Genomic DNA, 18,217 nt, shown 5'->3' on the forward strand with positions numbered 1-18,217 from the left:
ATTATGAAAAAAAATATTAGCTTTTTAAAACTCAACTCTTCCCATAATTTGCCTTGATGACTTCCTACCTCTTTTAAACCCCCTCAGCTAACCTAGAACCTGATATAAATGAGCTAAAACAAACTCAACAGTGTGGGATATAATTATTGGAAAGACCATGAACTCTATCAACAAATGTCCATGTACTTTAGTAGATGGAAGAGGTCATTTGCAAAAACTATTCTTAAATAAAGAGACAAAATTAGAACCATTCAATATATTGCCAGCAGGGAGAAGTGAAAATTGTGATTTCCCTAGTCAAAAGAGGAAGAACAAAGACAAATCTTAAAGGTAAACTACAGGCTTTGTAAAGTAGACCTACATATATCAAGATTGTCATGGTTTGTCATCATATTAAAACATAAAAAATAATTTATGTTAATAACAATCATTGTGAGTCATTAGTAAGAACTTTGAGTATGGGTTCAGGTTTATGAAGATGAGAAAATGATATATTGTATTATAAAAATATTTCATCAAAAAAAAGAAAACAGGGAATGCCATTGCTCATTAGTAAACATGCTGTGGCTGCCTGAAGAATCAATTTTTCTCGCACAAAGTGTGGATTGACCTGTAATGAGCATAAACCATGGAGTCAGCATGTAGGGGCATGAATCCCAGCTCACAGAGCTATGGAATATTGAGCAATGATGGACATTATAATTGTTGTTATTCCTTTGAGCGATGTATGCATCTATATAAATAGGAATTGCCCATTTATAAAAGTGGAGGCTAGAGGAGTTTACTTAGGAAAAGAAATAACCACACTAAAGAAAAGAAGGGCAAATCATGTGTGCTTTGGTTTTATCAATTATAAAATGGGAACAAAAATACCCTTGTTGTAATGATCAAACAGATGTTATTTCATGTATGGTGAAGGCATGGCCTGGTAATTCCTTTCTTCTCCTTACTTCCTCTATTGCTCTGGCTATTGGGATTATTTAGTCCAAATCCTGACTCCAGGCAGATGATGGCAGTGCCCTCTCCCTTTCAGTCTAGTGATCACAGGCTGGCATACCTGTTTTCATGATTCTACTGGAACAGATTTTTGATTATCGTTTCAGGGGGAGGGGCAAGGGGTTTCTTTTGTTTGTTTTCATGCAATATCCCACCACCTGTATTGATTCTCAGCTGTCAGCTAATGAATTCTAGATTCTACTCCTTTGCCCTGATAGGTCTTTTGGGTAAACGACATGCTTAGAACATTAATGACAGATACATAAGTATTTGAGTTGGGGGAAATTAGACTGCCATTCACCACTTAAAGAGAAACTTAACTGACAGTAGAGCATGGTGGTTGAGAGATTGGGATACAGGCCAGTTAACTAAAATTTAATTCAGAAAATGATCAATTTATAAAGTGACCAATTAACCAAATGAGAGATGTTCTCCAATGTTTGATTTCACTAGGGTTTTGCTGCTGCCAAGGCTTTTTTCAGACTAGCATATTTGTCTTTTCCAATGTCCTGTAATTTTATTTGGGAATGTTTAAGCTAACCCTTCAAGGCTGTCCACTCTTGCAGATTTACACACTGACCAAAAACTGTGTCTCTGTACTAGTCCTAAACACATACCTCCTTTGTTTGAGTGTTTGGCCAATTGATCATACACTGAGCTAATATTTGCCAAACTGGCTTTCAGTGAATTAGGTTTTGATGAAAGTCCAAGAATTTGAATTTGACATTGACTTCTGGGTTCTGTTCTTTTTTCCCCACTTGCCAGCTTGGTAACCTTGGCAAGTAAACATTCCTGAACTTCAATCTTCACATTCATAAAATACAAATGATGAAAGGATCTTTACATAAGGTTGTGTGGGTCAATGAAGTAATGCACAAATGGGTTGAACATAGTGAAATACATAGTAAGGGCTAAAACACTGTAAATTATTATCTTGTAAATTTCAGATTACCATGATCTGCTCTTTGTTTCTACTATTGGAAACAAAGGAAGGCTTGTGTGTGTGTGTGTGTGTGTGTGTGTGTGTGTGTGTGTATGTGCCTGTTATGGACAAAATACTGTGTTAAGAGTTACACATATGTTACCTCACTTGGTTTTTATAAGAATTAGTGTGATACCCCAACAAAAATAAGAAAGTTCAGTCTAGGTCTACAAAATTGGTCAATCTTTCAGAGATAATTCATGGAAGATTTGGGATTAAAACCCATGTCTATCTAACTTCAAAGTTCCATTAACATAGTATGTTCTGACTACTATGTATCAGCTCTTTTTTTTAAGATTTTATTTATTTATTCATAAGAGACAGAGACAGAGACAGAGAGAGAGAGAGACAGAGAGAGAAGCAGGCTCCCCACTGAGCAGGGAGACCGATGCGGGACTCGATCCCATGATCCTGAGATCATGACCTGAGCCAAAGGCAAATGCTTAACCATCTGAGGCACCCGGGTGCCCTATGTATCAGCTCTTATTTGTTTGTTTGCTTTTAGTCAGTAAACCTTTGCCCTGCCTCCTATCAATTATCTTTGATTTTTAAAACATTGATGCCAGGAACCTGGGTGGCTCAGTGGGCTAAGTGTCTGCTTTCAGCTCAGGTCATGATCTTGAGGGTGAGAAGGGTGTCCTGGAATTGAGCCCCAGGAGGTGTCCTGGGATCAAGCCCTGCAAATGTTGGGGTCCCTGCTCAGTAGGGAGTCAAGTCTGCTTCTCCCTCTGCCCTCCCCCTGCTTGTATGTGCTCTCTCTCTCTTTCTCTTTCTCTCTCTCAAATAAATAAATAAATAAATAATCTTAAAAAAATAAAATAAAAAAATAAAACACTGATGCCTATTAACCACATCATGATTTCTTGAATCGCTAAGTTTAACAAGTGATGTGAATATTTAATGCTCTTACTACTTCCTTCTTTACAATTTCTAAAAATGTGTTATTAATATGATAGTGCTTTGGGGTTAAGGAAATATATACTGGGAAAAAAGTATCACTCATAGATTTATATGTGCATGTTGAAAGGAAGGTGCATGGGTGGGGGATATACTATTGTAACAGAGACAACTGGAAAGATGATGATTGTGGCATCACCTCATGTTTGTAGGCGGTGGTCATTCATAGTTTGTGGGGCCCCTTCACATACATTTATCTAGTTAAATCCTTTGAGGATGAAAGATGAGAAATTATTAGCCTCATTTTAGAGATGAGCAAACTACATCTCCAAGAGGTTAAGTGATTAAATGAAGGTCATATATTCATTTAGTACATTATAGAGCTGAGAACAGAGCTTAGATCTTCCCAGGACAATTTTGTAACAAGGGAAATAAATGAGATTAAGTGCTAAGGAGAAAGACTGCTATTATAGGTGTCTCCCGATATCAATCCTCCCATTTTCTCTTAAAGAGAGAACTTCCTTTGCCAAAGCACATGACCTTCTAGAATAGTGAATATATCGCCCTGCCTCCCCTCATCTGTGATCAGTTAGCTTCGGAGAGCCTTCCTTACAATATAACTTACCCTTACCCCTTGTTCCTCATTTCCCTCTCCTTTTCTATCCTTCCTGAAACAGGGATGTGTTGACGACGGGAGCTCCATCTTGGGTCATGCCCTTGAAGATCACACTCTAGGGATGGTTAAAGAGAAAGCCTGAAAACATCCTGTGTTCCAGACAATTGGTGAGACTGGTCCACACCAGACCCAGACTTCCCACTTCTAAATTTCTCTATAAGAAAAACAAAAAAGAAAAACAAACGTCCATCACATTTACACTGCCATTATGTTGGAGACTTAAATGTAACCAAACCCTATCCTAGGCAATTTAGCAACTATTAGAGGTTTTTGTCCCTGAGGTAACAAAATACAAATCTGAAGACCAGAATAGCTGGTCAAACAGAATCAAGACCAGATGGCTAACTTGACTCCCTTGGTAAAGAAGCACATTCAGACAGTTTACCAAATTCAGGAGTGCCTGAGAGCTGTCAAAACTATGCCTGTTGAAGGCACTGTGGTCAAATGTTGGTAGAGTGGGCAGGTTTCTCACTTTGGGGAGATACTTAGAGATTCATGAAGACACACCCATATTGACCATAGGACACTTTCTCCATAGGGTGCTATGGCTCTACCCATGTTGGGTAAGAGAGCTATAGAGAAAATTAGGGAGGTTTGGGGAAAGATACTGTTCCTAGTTCATTAGTTTTTATCTCCTTCTTCCCCTGAGTTGCTTATCTCATTTAAAGAGGGCTCTCATATCAGGCATACTGGATCTGTAGGCTCTACAATAAGCACTGTACTTAGCTTTGATTCCATGGCATCTCTGAAACAACTTTCTGAACTGACTTAGTCACCGAATATGTATTTTCTATCAGAAAATGTCACCTGTCATCTACTTGCACAAATCACACAGCCATGCAGATACACAGGAAGTATCTTTTTCTTGTAGTTGAAAGTGTGCAAAACCATATCACACATAGCATCTCACTCAGTCATTCCACATCTTTAGTCATTAATTTTTTATTTTTATAAATTTTTAAATTTTAGAATAGTTTTAGATTTATAGAAAATTTTTGTAGGGCCTCCTGGGTGGCTCAGTCATTGGGGGTCTGCCTTCGGCTCAGGTCATGATCCCAGGGTCCTGGGACTGAGCCCCACATCGGGCTCCCTGCTCAGCGGGAAGCCTGCTTCTCCCTCTCCCACTCACTCCTGCTTGTGTTCCCTCTCTCGCTGTCTTTCTGTCAAATAAATAAATAAAATCTTTTAAAAAAAGAAGAAAAAAAATTTTATAGTTCCCATATACCCCAGATGCAGTTTCCCCTATCATTATCACCATAACTGAGAATACTTAATGAACTTTATCATAATTAACAAACTACTGCTGACTTTTATTAACTAAATCTGTATTTTATTCAAACTTTCCTAGTTTTTACTTACTGTCTTTTATTTGTTACAGAATCGCATCCAGGATACCACGATAATTCCTCAGACCATCTTTGTTTCTGATATCCTTAACAGTTTTGAGAGGTATGGTCAGGTGTTTTATAGAATTTCCTTGATTGGGATTTGTCTGATTTTTTTTTTTCATGATTAGGCTGGGATGATGGGTTTTGGGAAAGAAGACCATAATAAGATGCCATTCTCTTCACATCATATCAAGGGACAGGATTTATTTATCACTGATGATAATCACCTTAATCACCTGGCTAAGCTAGCCCTTGCCACGTTTCTCAGACACTAATTTTTAATGATTAATTTTATAAATTCCTCAGATAAACTGAAGTACACTTATATAAATATGTGCAGTACAATAGGACAAAAGTAGGCAAGGCGAGTAGGTGGAATGAGAAAATGAGGACAAGGAAGTAAGAAGAAGCAGAGGCAAAGTGTACAGAAATGCCCACCAGAACATGCTGTACCATTACTAGAGATAGATTGCAAATTAGCTCTAAGCTTCTTCGGAGCCAAAGCACAGAAATGGAAATATGCTGTGTTAAGGGACTTGTTTTTCTTAATAAGTTTTGTCCTTATGCCTGTCTGCCAAAATTTCTTATATTGGTCCTGTCAGAAGGATAATATGATGTAGTGGTCCACATTTTAACATATTTCTATCATCTATCTATCTATTATCATCTATCTATTATTTATTTAACTACTTATCTAAGTTCTTTCCTATAATTTAAAGGTGTATTAACTAAGCAGCATTCAATATACAAGTTGAGTCCACTCCTGTAGCTCTTTAAATCTGGCTTATAAAATGTGAAAATTTATAATACTTTTATTAAATAGACTGCTTATGTTTCAGACAATGCACATCAGTACCATTCTTTATAATGAGCTTCTGATAATTTCTGAGTGTCCAGAAGTTGAGGTTATATTTTATATCAAAACAAAACAAAAATCTAGAGTGAAGATATTTCTATGGCACTATGGAATTCTCAAAAGGAAGGCAGAGCTTATACTGTCTTAGGAAAAATAGTGACCCTCAATAAAACACCTGGCCATGGGAGTATTTTATAGAAGGGAATACAGTCTTAGAAGAGTACATTGATGTACCCAATATCTGGTAGTCAATAAAAGGCAAGGCCAGGACTCAAAAATTGATTGTCTTCAGAATTCTCATTGGGGGAATTTGTATACCAGATCAGGTCAGCAGATATTATCCTGATAATTATTTAAGTGGTGAATATCTCAGCCAGAACAACTATATATCTTCATTTTAGGTTGCTTTCTAAAGGTAGCATGGTTTCAGAGCTCACATTTTGAGTCATTTAGATATAATTTGAATCTGTGACCCTCATTACTGACCATTCTCTCCACAGTACCTAGTATAGTGGTTGGCCCAGAATCGGTACTCAAGACATTTATATTTTATCATGGTCATTATTATTGCTATTTATATTGCAGGTCCTCAAAACAGGTGTTGACTGACTACATTAATAGAAGAATAGTGAATGAACTAATTAGTGAATGAATGAATTCAAACTTTAACATTCCCCAGTTCTGTGATGTTCAGGCAAGTGAGGGTAATAGTACCTAATGATCCATTTGTGTGGAAGACTGTATGAGATCAGAATGAAGGCATGTGGTACCTCAGTTAATATGTAATAGGGCTTGTAAGGACAAGAACAAACTAGCCAGCTCATCACATCAGCTTCAGGTAGCTGAGACACTGTATTTCTTTATCTCTATGATTTAATCCATCAGCTTTTAAAGCATATATTTGGAAGGGCTAGGAAAGGAAACTGTAAGGAGCATTCCAATTTCAGAATTATTAAAACATGAAAAAACCATGCTGGTTCAACACAAACAAGTATGGCATTTTTATTTATGAATTATTAAGTTGAAATTTTAAGCCTTATTTAAGCTTAGATGCTACAAAGCAATTTTCTCAGGGACAAATCATCCTTGAACAAACAGACCTTGAGGTAAAACCCGAGGTTTTATCTCTGAGGTAAAAAACTTAATTTCTGCTCTCCAGAGAAGTAGCAGTGCCCTTAAGACCTTGCACAGTCGTCAGCCCATCCCTGCCTACAGCATTCAGCACAAGAGGCACAGACATGGAGAGCCTCTGAAGCTTCTTATGACAATCGCTCCCAAGGGCATATATGTACAACATGGTCTATTTGTGCTAAGTGTATGCAAAAGTCAGTGCTAAATCTGTAGTTTGCTTAATGATGGAATAAAGACCACTTAAATTAATGGATATTTGAAATCCATCCTTCCAATACAATTATTGGAGCAAGAGATATTAATTATTCCCATTACTTTGCTCCAAACCTCCCAACAGGCTGCTCCTTTGACTCCTAATACAACTATCTGCTTTGTTCCTAAGTGAACTTAATTCATCAGGTGGGTCTGTTTCCAAGCTCTTAGCGCCTCACATATAACACTTGAGTTAAATTGAGAAGAGTAATTACTTAAAGTGACAAACAGAAGAATGCTAATTAACTAAAAAGTTCATTTCAGGGCACTTAAACTAGAGTAGTGCAAAGTAAAGAGGTCATGATTTAATGTATTTGCTTGACTTGCTTTTGTAAAATACAGTTCTTCATTATAATAATGCCAAAGAGCAAAAGTGTGTTGCATTAACAAAGAATTAATGACTCTTGGTTAGTGAGGAGATCTGATTCCTGTGTTTTTTTTATTCACAAAATATATAAGATTCATGATAGAGAATAAAGTTAATAATCTCAGATTTTCATCTTGTTATAAATATTTCAAGTATATCTTAATGTTACTAATGTTCAGGCTTAAAAATCAAGCTGACTGTATTGAAAAATTCCCTAAAATCTACATGATTAAAACTCAATTATAGAAATATTTAGAAAATTTTCATTAAGGTTATATATTTGATATGAATGTACAACCTTATGAATAAAACTGTTATAAACAGTTGTATGCAGGTTTTTGTGTGGACATAAATTTTCAAATTCTTTGAATAAATACTAAGGAGCATAATTGCAGGATAGTTTTTGGTAAGATTATATTTAGTTTTGTAAGAAACCAGCATGCTGACTTCCAAAGCGACTGTACCATTTTGCATTTCCACCAGCAATGTATAATAGTTCCTGTTGCTCCATATACTTGCAGGCATTTGATGTTGTCTGCATTCTAGATTGGCCATTCTGATAGATGTGTCATAGTATCTCATTGTTTTAATTTGCATTTCCCTGATGACACATGATGTGGAACATTTTCTCATATGTTTATTTGACATCTGTGTATCTTCTTTGGTGAAGCGTCTGTTAAGGTCTTTGGTCCATTTTTAAATTGTGTTTGTTTTCTTATTCTTGAGGGTTTTTTTCAGATTTTATTTATTTATTTGACAGAGAGAGAGAGCTAGCAAGAGAGAGCACAAGCAGGGGTGTGGCAGGTAGAGGGAGAGGGAGAAGCAGGCTCCCTGCTGAGCAAGGAGCCCGATGTGGGGTTCAATCCCAGGATCCTGGGGCCATGACCTGAGATGAAGGCAGACGCTTAACTGACTGAGCCACCCAGGCGCCCCTTATTCTTAAGTTTTAAGCAGTTCTTTTATATACTGTGTAACAGTTTTTTTTATCAGATATGTCTTTTGCAAATATCTTCTCTCAGTCTATGATTTGTCGTCTCATTCTTTTGTCATTCTTTTTCACAGAATGATTTTCTTTTTTCAATTTGTATAACTTAGTAGCAATTTCTGTCATGGCTTATGCCTTCGGTATTGTATCTAAAAGTCATCACCAAAGCCAAGGTCATTTAGGTTTTCTCCCATTTTATTTTCTAGGAGTTTTATAGTTTTGCATTTTACATTTAGGTCTATGATCTATTTTGAGTGAAATTTTGTGAAAAGTATAAGGTCTATGTCTAGATTATTATTATTACTATTATTTATTTTTGCATGCGGGTGTTCAGTTGTTCCAGCACCATCTGTGGAAAAGATTGCCATTGCTTGTTGTATTGCCTTTGCTCTTTTGTCAAAGATCAGTTGACTATATTTATGTGGATCTATTTCTGGGCTCTCCATTCTATTCCATTGATTTATTTGTCTATCTTTTTGCCTCTCTATACCACACTGTCTTGATTACTGCAGCTCAGTGTAAGTCATGAAATCAAATAGTGCCAGTCCACCAACTTTGTTCTCCTTCAATATTATTTTGGTTAATCTGCTTTTTTGCCTCTTCATATACATTTTAGAATTATTTTATTGATATTCACAAAACAACTTTCTGGGATTTTGGTTGGGATTGCATTGAATCTATAGATCAAGTTTGGAAGAATTGTAATTTTGAAAATATTGAATCTTCTTATCCATTAACATGGAATATCTCTCCATTTATTTGGTTCTTTAATTTTGTTCATCAGAGTTAATTTTCTTCATATATTTTGTTTTATATATTTTGTTAGATTTATACCTAAGTATTTCATCTTTTTTCGGTGCTAATGTAAGTGATATTGTGTTTTTAATTTCAAATTCCACTGGTTCATTGCTGATATAATAAGAAAGTGATTGACTTTTGTATTTTAACCTTGTACCCTGCAACATTACTATAATAGCTTATTAGTTCTAGGAGTTTTTTGTTGTTGTTGTTGTTGATTCTTTTTGCTTTTCTATGTAGATAATCAGGTCATTTGTGAAGAAAGACAATTTTCTTTCTTCCTTTCTAATCTGTATATCTTTTATTTCCTTTCCCTGTCTTATTTCATTAGCTAGAATTTCCAAGATGATGTTGAAAAGGAGAGGTGAGAGAGGACACCCTGGGCCATACCTGATCTAAATGAGAAAGTTTCCAGTTTTTCTCCATTAAGTATGGTGCTAGCTGTAGGATTATTTGGTAGGTATTTGTTATCAGATTGAGGAAAGTCTTATCCATTATTAGTTCACTGAGAGTTTTTATAATAAATGGGGGTCAAATCTTTTTTCTGCATCTATTGATAAGATCATGTGATTTTTCTTTTTTATCCTGTCGATGCAATGGATTATATTAATTGATTTTTTGATGTTGAACCAGCCTTACATACCTGATAAATCACATTTGGTCATGGTGTATAATTCTTTTTTTTTTTAAGATTTTTTTATTTCTCTGTTTTGGGGGAGAGGAGAGAGAAAGAAAGTGAGCACGAGTGAGGGGAGGGGCAGAAGGAGAAGCAGACTCCCCACTGAGCAGGGAGCTGGATGCAGGGCTTAATCCTAGCACCCTGAGATCATGATCTGAGCCAAAGTCAGACAATCAACTGAATGAGTCACCCAGGCACCCATTTTTTTTAAATTTAAATTCAATTAGCCAACATATAACAACATCATTAGTTTCAGATGTAGAGTTCAGTAATTCATAATTCTTTTTATACATTGTTGGTGTCCATTTGCTAATGTTTTGATGAGGATTTTTGCATTTATATTCATGAGATGTATTGGTGTGTAGTTTTGTTTTCTTATAATGTCTTTATCTGGTTTTGTTGTTAAGACAATGCTGATCTCATAGAATGAGTTACGATGCATTCTCCTTGCTTCTACCTTCTAAAACAGATTGAAGAAAATTGGTATAATTCCTTAAATGTTTGGTATAATTCACTAGTGAATTTACCTTGGCCTGGTGCTTTTTGTTTGGGGAGATTATTCATTATTAATTCAATTTCTTAAATAGATATAGACCTATTCATATCATCTATTTCTTTTCATGTGAGTTTTAACAGCTTGTGTCTTTCAAAGAATTGGTCCATTTCATCTAGGTTTAAGTTCATGGGCATAGATTTATTTATAATATTTTTAAATGATCTCTTCAATGTAGAATATAGAATCTGTAGTGATGTTCCCTGTTTCATTTTGGATATTAGTTATATGCTTTCTCTCTCTTGTTTTCTAAGTTAGCTTGCTTAGTGGCTTATCAATTGTATTGATCTTTAAAAAAAAACACAGCTTCTGGTTTTGTTGTTTTTTTTTTTCTATTGATTTCCTGTGTTAAATTTCATTGATTTCTGCACTAATTCTGTTATTTCCCTTCTTATTATTACTTTGGATTTAATTTACTATTCTTTTTCTAGTTTCCTAAGGTGAAAACTTAAGATTATTGATTTTAGATCTTTCTTCTTTTCTAATATTTCAATGTTATAATTTTCCCTTGAAGTACTACTTTTGTTGTACCCTACAAATTTTGATGACTTTTGTTTTCATTTTCATTTACTTCAAACTATTTTTAAACTTTCCCTTGAGATCTTTTTTCTCATGTGTTATTTAGAAGTGTTATTTAATCTCCATGTATTTGGAGATTTTTCCATTTTTCTTTCTGTTATTGATTTCTATATTTACTCTATTGTAATATATACTTTACTTTTAATTTATCTCAATCTTTTCACAATAATGTATAAGTATTAAGATGATCAGAATAGAAAACAGAGCAAATTAGAGGTTGAATCAATTAAAGCCAACAAGTTTAGTTTAATGACATGCGTTTGATATCAAAAAATAAATTGAGATTCTATTTTCACAAAAAGCATGGTGCCTGGCACCAAGATACGTACTCAACAAGTATTTATTGACTGAAGTAGAGAATAGTCTCGATAGACTGGCATGGGGTGATAAGGACTTTGGAATATGTTATAAAACGGGGGGAAAAGCCTGTAGATATGTATGTTTGCAGTATAAGATGGAGTATGTTCTATTGGAATGGCAGGAGGTCCAAATGATTGTTTCTATTGCCATTGTTACCAGCCACCAACTACTGTGACAATTTAAGTAGCTAAACCTGAACAATGCCCCCCTTTCCCCACAGGTCCACCCTAGCATTCTCTCCATGAGTATTATAGGCTGATTTGTGTCCTCCCCTGCCAAAATTCATATGTTGAAACCTTAACTTCCAGTATCTCAAAATGTGACGATATTTGGAGTTGGGTACTTTAAAGAAGTGATTAAATTAAAATGAAGTTTTTAGCCTGGGTGCTAATCTAATCTAAACTTATGTTCTCATAAGAAGAGGAAATTTGGATACAGAAAGAGACACCAGGCATACATGTTTATGGGAAAACATGTTTATGGGAAAAAAACATACATGTATGAGGATTCAACAAGAGGGTAGGCATCTGCAAGCTAAGGGGAAAGGCTTCAGAAGAAATTGAACCTGCCAACACCTGGATCCTGGACTTCTAGCCTCTAGAACTGCGACAAAATAAATCTCTGTTGTTTAAGACACTCAATCTGTGGGTCTTTTTTTTCTTTTTCTTTTTGTTACAGTAGCCTTAGCAAACTAATACAATCAATTACCCTTCTTTCATTTCTGACTATTCTGTTTTCCTGTCCACTTACTGATTTTCTCCACTTTATACATTTGGATTTTTACTTTACCCTAATAATAAAACAATTGTGAACAAACATGTACATATAAAACAAGACCCTCTCCTTAGCTTTGTACCCTTCCCTAGCTATCACACTATCTTTTTCTTTCCCTTCTTAATCAAATGTTTGTCTGACAGATTACACTTGGTGTCTGCATTTACTCAATCCTGATCTGTCTACAATGTTTTGCAATCATGATTGTGTCTGTACCACCTCATTAAAACCTCACAAAGTCAAGTAGTGACTCTCTAAATGACAAATTCAATAAACGATTCTTAGTTTTCATCTTATATGGCTTTTACACAAACTTTGATTTTGTTTACTGTTCTTCAGATCTTGAAACTCCCTCTCCTTTGATTTCCATAATGCTAGTCTTTTCTAGTTCACTTTTACCTCTTGCCGCTTCTTCCTGGTTTCCTTCTTCTGATTGTCTTCTGCCACACTTTAAATGGTGGTATTATCCAAGGTTTTATCTTGGGCTTTCTTTTCTCAACACCTTACCTTGTATCTCTGGGTGATCTTGCCCTTTCCTCTACTTTTACAGCTATTTTTACCTTGAAAAGAACAATCTATATGGCTGTGGGCCAAGACTGTTTCTGAATTTCAGACTTGTACATCTCTGTCTTCTACATACCATCTTCTCTCTGTGGCTATTTTAAAAAATCTTTAAGAAAAGCACAGATTCCCTTCCTCAAACCCATTTTTCTTGAATCTTGAATCTGCTATGGGCTTATGACCCAGCCTGGATATCTGACCTATTTCTTTTTCTTCAAACAAATGTAGATAATATTTTTCTGATCATGCGTGATAAAAATTGACAAAAGTAATAATTCTAATCACTTTCCATGTAAATAAAGGAACACAAAATAATTCTTTACAAAAAATTGCCACTGCTTACACCAGAGTCAGGGAGTGACATCCCAGTAATTCAACCAACTGTATGGGTTTAACAATCTTCTCCCATTCCTTCATAGTGCCTCTTCATATTGAAAGTACAGCCTGCAGAAGGGATCAGAAGCTGTGGTCTTTTTGACCAAATAATGTGAATATAATGGCCTGCTATGATGATTCCAAAAGGAAAAAAATATTAGTCAATTTGTTTTTCTAGTTTTTATAGAATCTGGAGCTCTTACTCAAAGTGATAGTGCCCATTTGGACATGGGTTAGGATGGGTGTGTTATGATTGATTTTCCAGCGGTTAATGAATGGAAGGAGCTTGTTATTAGCTAAGGATAGACTTCAGATGATCCCAGGAAGTGTGTAAAAATCTAAGACTTATTACTGGAAATGAGAAAAGTGAGAAAGATTTAGAACACACACACACACACACACACACACACACACACACACACACACACTCACAAAAGAGCCAGGCATGTCAATCAATCATGACCCCCAGTTTTCTGGGATCATACAGCTATGGCAGTATTGGGAGACCAGGAGAGAGTTAGTGGAGAGAAACCACCTATTCTGGTTCTAAATTTTTTCCAGTTGACAGTTTCTCATAACGAGAGGCTTACTATGAGATGAAATTAATGGGTATCTGCAAATCAGAACAAAAAATGTATGTGTAGAGGCTGAGACTGCCCTCATTTACTGTCATTACATTTCTCACAGTCAACACAGATGGATCTAACACATTATCTTCCACCCCAATTCTCTTTTTCCCAAATGGATTTCCTTCCTAGAAATCCACTTCTGTATCACCACCAGGTACCCATGCTGGAAGGCTAGAATTCAAACCCAACATCTTCCTTTCCTTTATGCCCACATGTTGAGTCCCACTTCTAAATATCTCCTGAATTCATACTCTTTTCCTCATTCTCACTACTTGAGTTATGGTTCTCATCACAGCTCTCTAGTGGACTATCTTACTCCAATCTCCCCCTTTGATCAGCCCTCTAAGAGCCACCAGAATAATAATTTAAATATTTAAGTACTATTATGGACTTTTGCTTTATTTAAAAGATTTTCATGGCCAAAAAAATAAAAGAAGGCAAACAATAAAACACTTGGCTGGACAACTTTAAATACTCTTCCATCTTAGGGTTCAAAAATCCACAACCATTTTGGGAACAAGGAAAACAATAGCATAGCTATAAGGTAATCATGGGTTCCCTATAATGCCTAACGTGAGTCTGTACAGTCACATATATTCCTTCTCTTTTGGTTTTTCATACCTATCCAGAAACCTTGTGGAATATTAGAATTTAATGTTATCATCATCAAGTCATCAAATAAGAATCTATAATTCTTATGTGGGAAGAACTGTGCTGGACCCTTTTGTATATACACGCATCTATCTAAAATGGTCCCAGTCTCAGAGCCGTATTCTGGTAGAACTTGAGTCATCTCCATCCTTTATTTGTAATAATAACAATGTTCTTGTGATATTTCAAGGAGGTATCATAGAGCCATGCATTAACAGTATCTTCCCTGTTTTTAGAATATATCCATAATGCATTCCTCCTACAAGAGTGGGAGGCTTTGATGCGCTTATTATATAACTGAAGGGATTATGCAAGTTTTCTTTGTTAAATGGACTATTTTTTTTAAAAAACACAAGTCAAATACTTTTTTAATCCCTTGCTTAGTATCTAAGTATCTATAAACTTGTAAATAATGTACTAGACAACACCTCATATCTAGCATATAATAGATCTAAAATTGTACAATTAGTTAATAAATGCTGTACTTAGATCTTTGGGAGTAACTATCTTTTTCTAGATCGCTAAACATATTTTGTGTGAAGGGAGTACATACCTTGAAACCTAGCATTCTATGAACCAATAAAGCTGAAAAAATATTAGCTGCACTAAAAGATATTCATTTCTATATAGAAAATCACAGAGCATGTGCATGGACACACAATGTGTATATATGTATATATGTATACACACATTTGTGTGTGTTAATTGTATTTCTCATCTTTGGGAGAATTTTTGTATCTTTAAACATATGTTTTCATTTGCTTTTCATGGAGCAAATTTGTTAGTGAGCATCTTCTGTAGGAGAATCATTCAACATGACTTCATTTTCTGCTTTTTCTAGAAAGGCCACCTCTATGTTTTCATATAGGCCAGCTAATAACATGGTAGCTATTATGTCTGTAATTTATTAAAACATTTTAACATGGAAAGTGTGATAAAATGTGTGTGCTGGTTTCAATCTACACCCTGAGGTTAGTCAGCTGTCCTTACGCAGCATTCATATCCCACGAAAGGGCCTCTCTTGTTAATCAGAACAGATGCACTCAGAAACAGCTACTCTGATGGAGCTTCTTGGAATTCCTTTACTTTAATAATCAGTACAATGAATGTTGAGAGAGGCCACATAACTGAAATTAGTGGTATTAAAAATATGTTGATTGTCAGAAATATCTCAGAGAAAATCCTGCTTTGCATGAATAGGGAAGGCATAAAATCTAGCAGATCTTTTACCCTTGGTCCTTGAAAATGGTCCCCTGGCCTTGACCCCTGAATAATCCTGTATCCTACCAAAGGTGTGGAGGGGTCTTTGTTGCCTTACTCTGAGAGTGTTTAGCTTAATCTTGAATTGTGACTCTTAGGCAATTTTGGGAACTGTAAAGAGAAAAGAGACCTAGGACTCCACTGAGTCTGCAAAAGAGATAGGTATAGGTTATGTGGAGGAGTAACTAACCTGTAACTGTTGGCAACTACTAAGGTCCACCAAATGGGGCCTGATCAAACTGGCTTAAAGTAGCTCTTTTCAGTGACACTTATGTGACATTCTTTCAACAGCATGCTTGGCTCAATTAGTATTTATTAAATACTTAATTAAATTGAATAATAGTTCAAACTAAGTTAAAATCAGTCATACACAATATACACAGACCTCAAAATTGAAATAGAATCATCTTAGTTCATTTTCAGTTTTTCTTTATCCTTTTGGTATGACCAGGAAATCATACTTCAGTAGACATTTGTGCAGTTGACCCTTAAAAAAAGTCATGTGAGACAGTAAAGGGAAAGAAAATTGGATTTTGAGTCAGGGCACCTAAGTTCTTATGCAGGATGTATCTCTGAAAAGCTGGGTGACATGAGAATGTTATTGAACCTTTCTTCCTTCTAATTTACTCTTCTGTAAATGAAAGAGTAAAACTAGTCTTACTGATTGACTCATTCATTTTTTTCTCATTCATTAATTTCTTCTTTGATTTGATAATTTGTAATAATTTTAATAACGGCAAACACAATTCACCAGGCATTTGTTTTAAAAACCTTATATTCCTTAACATATTTAACCATTAAAACAATCTTATGAAGCACATACTTTTATTATCCCAAGAGGATCCTGAGGCATAGAAACAGCAAGTGGATTTTCCAAGGACTGTGAACTGACCCAAGCCTGCTTAGACAAGCACATCTCTTAGATTGTTCTTGGTAAATAATAATAGTGGCCAAAAATTTGAGGTACTGAAAATTACTTACTTTCCAAGCTCCCCTGGCACATTGTAATGAAAACAAGCCATTACAGGCTGAGCTGTGTTCCTCAAAGATCCTATGCTGAAGTTCCAAACTCCTGGTACCTCAGTATTGAGATACTGTATGTTGAGATAGGAACTTTAAAGAGGTAATTTAGTTAAAATGGGGTAATTAGGGTGGGATCTGATCCAATTTGACTGGTGTTCTTATAAGAAGGGGAAATTTGGACACAGACATGAACAAAAGGAAGACAATGTAAGAACACTATAGAAGACAGGCATCTACGAGCCAAAGAGAGAAGCTTCAGAAGAATCCAAACTTGCCAACATGTTGATCTTAGACTTCTGGACTCTAGAATTGTGAGAAAATACATTTCTGTAAGCCACCCAGTCTGTAGTACTTTGCCATGGCAGCCCTGTCAAACTAAGGCATGAGTCTTAGATCAAATGTTAATACACATATGTCACATATTAACTCAACATTTATTCACATGCACTAAAAAAAGTTAATTCATATGATCTGTTCTGTTGACTAAAGGATGTCCCAACCCACTATCCAACTATTACTTTGCAGGAGAGGTTTCCTGAAGCAGATGCCAAGAGCATAGGCATAAAGCTCACAACTCCAGAGTTTTATGCTGGACGCCAGATGGTTGAGGAATTTAGACTAATGTGCTGTTTCTAAGTGTGTAGGTTGCACAAGACTTGTATATCCTGATCATCAAGAGTGAGGAGTATTCATAAATTATCTTAGACAGTTCAGCTATCCTAAATGCATTTAATTCCACCAAGGAGAGGCTATTGCTAGTATTTATCATGTTGATTAACATGTCATTATTTTTAATAATTTTAAAAGTCATATATTTTGATAATCAGTAGAAGAGTCAGGTATAGGGATGCTTGTAGCAGTACCAGGAATGTGTCTTTTCTGAAAGAAAGCTAGCTGCCTTCTGGACTGTGCATTCATGTGTTGGCTGATCATTTCTCAAATGCACTTTTTTGGATAGCACCCGGGCATTGTACTAACTTAAGTAAACACTGCACATGCTTATCCCAACATATGGACTGGTGTCTTCTAAAGTAAATGACAAGTATCATGATCTCAAGTCTCCATTGCAAGCAAGAAACAAAGTGGGGATTTGAACTCAGGAGGTCATGCTGTGCTCCAAACCACTGGCACATTAAGCATTTGTTATGGATGATAATTCACAACAAATGCAGCAAGTTACAAACATTTTTTGATTTAACCCTACAAGAAAATTGTGAGAGGGGTCTTCTAGATGGAGGCCCAGGGAGTATTTTTTCCTTGAGAGAAGATAGTATTGAAAGTGAAGAGGCAAGGCTATCTTGTGTGCAATTAGGGCAGTCCCACAGGACCTTCTGCTCTGTAGTTTCCATCTTGAAGCCCTTCCTAATTTTCTCTTTGAAGTTCTATTTTGTAAGTTTAGTCTGATGGGACAATGCAAGGGGCTTAGAGCCTGTGTTCATGTGTGA

The sequence above is a fragment of the Eumetopias jubatus genome, unplaced genomic scaffold (assembly GCF_037043125.1).
Source record: "Eumetopias jubatus isolate StellerSeaLion01/CBP00866 unplaced genomic scaffold, mEumJub1_p1.0 scaffold_7, whole genome shotgun sequence".
Classification (NCBI taxonomy): domain Eukaryota; kingdom Metazoa; phylum Chordata; class Mammalia; order Carnivora; family Otariidae; genus Eumetopias; species Eumetopias jubatus.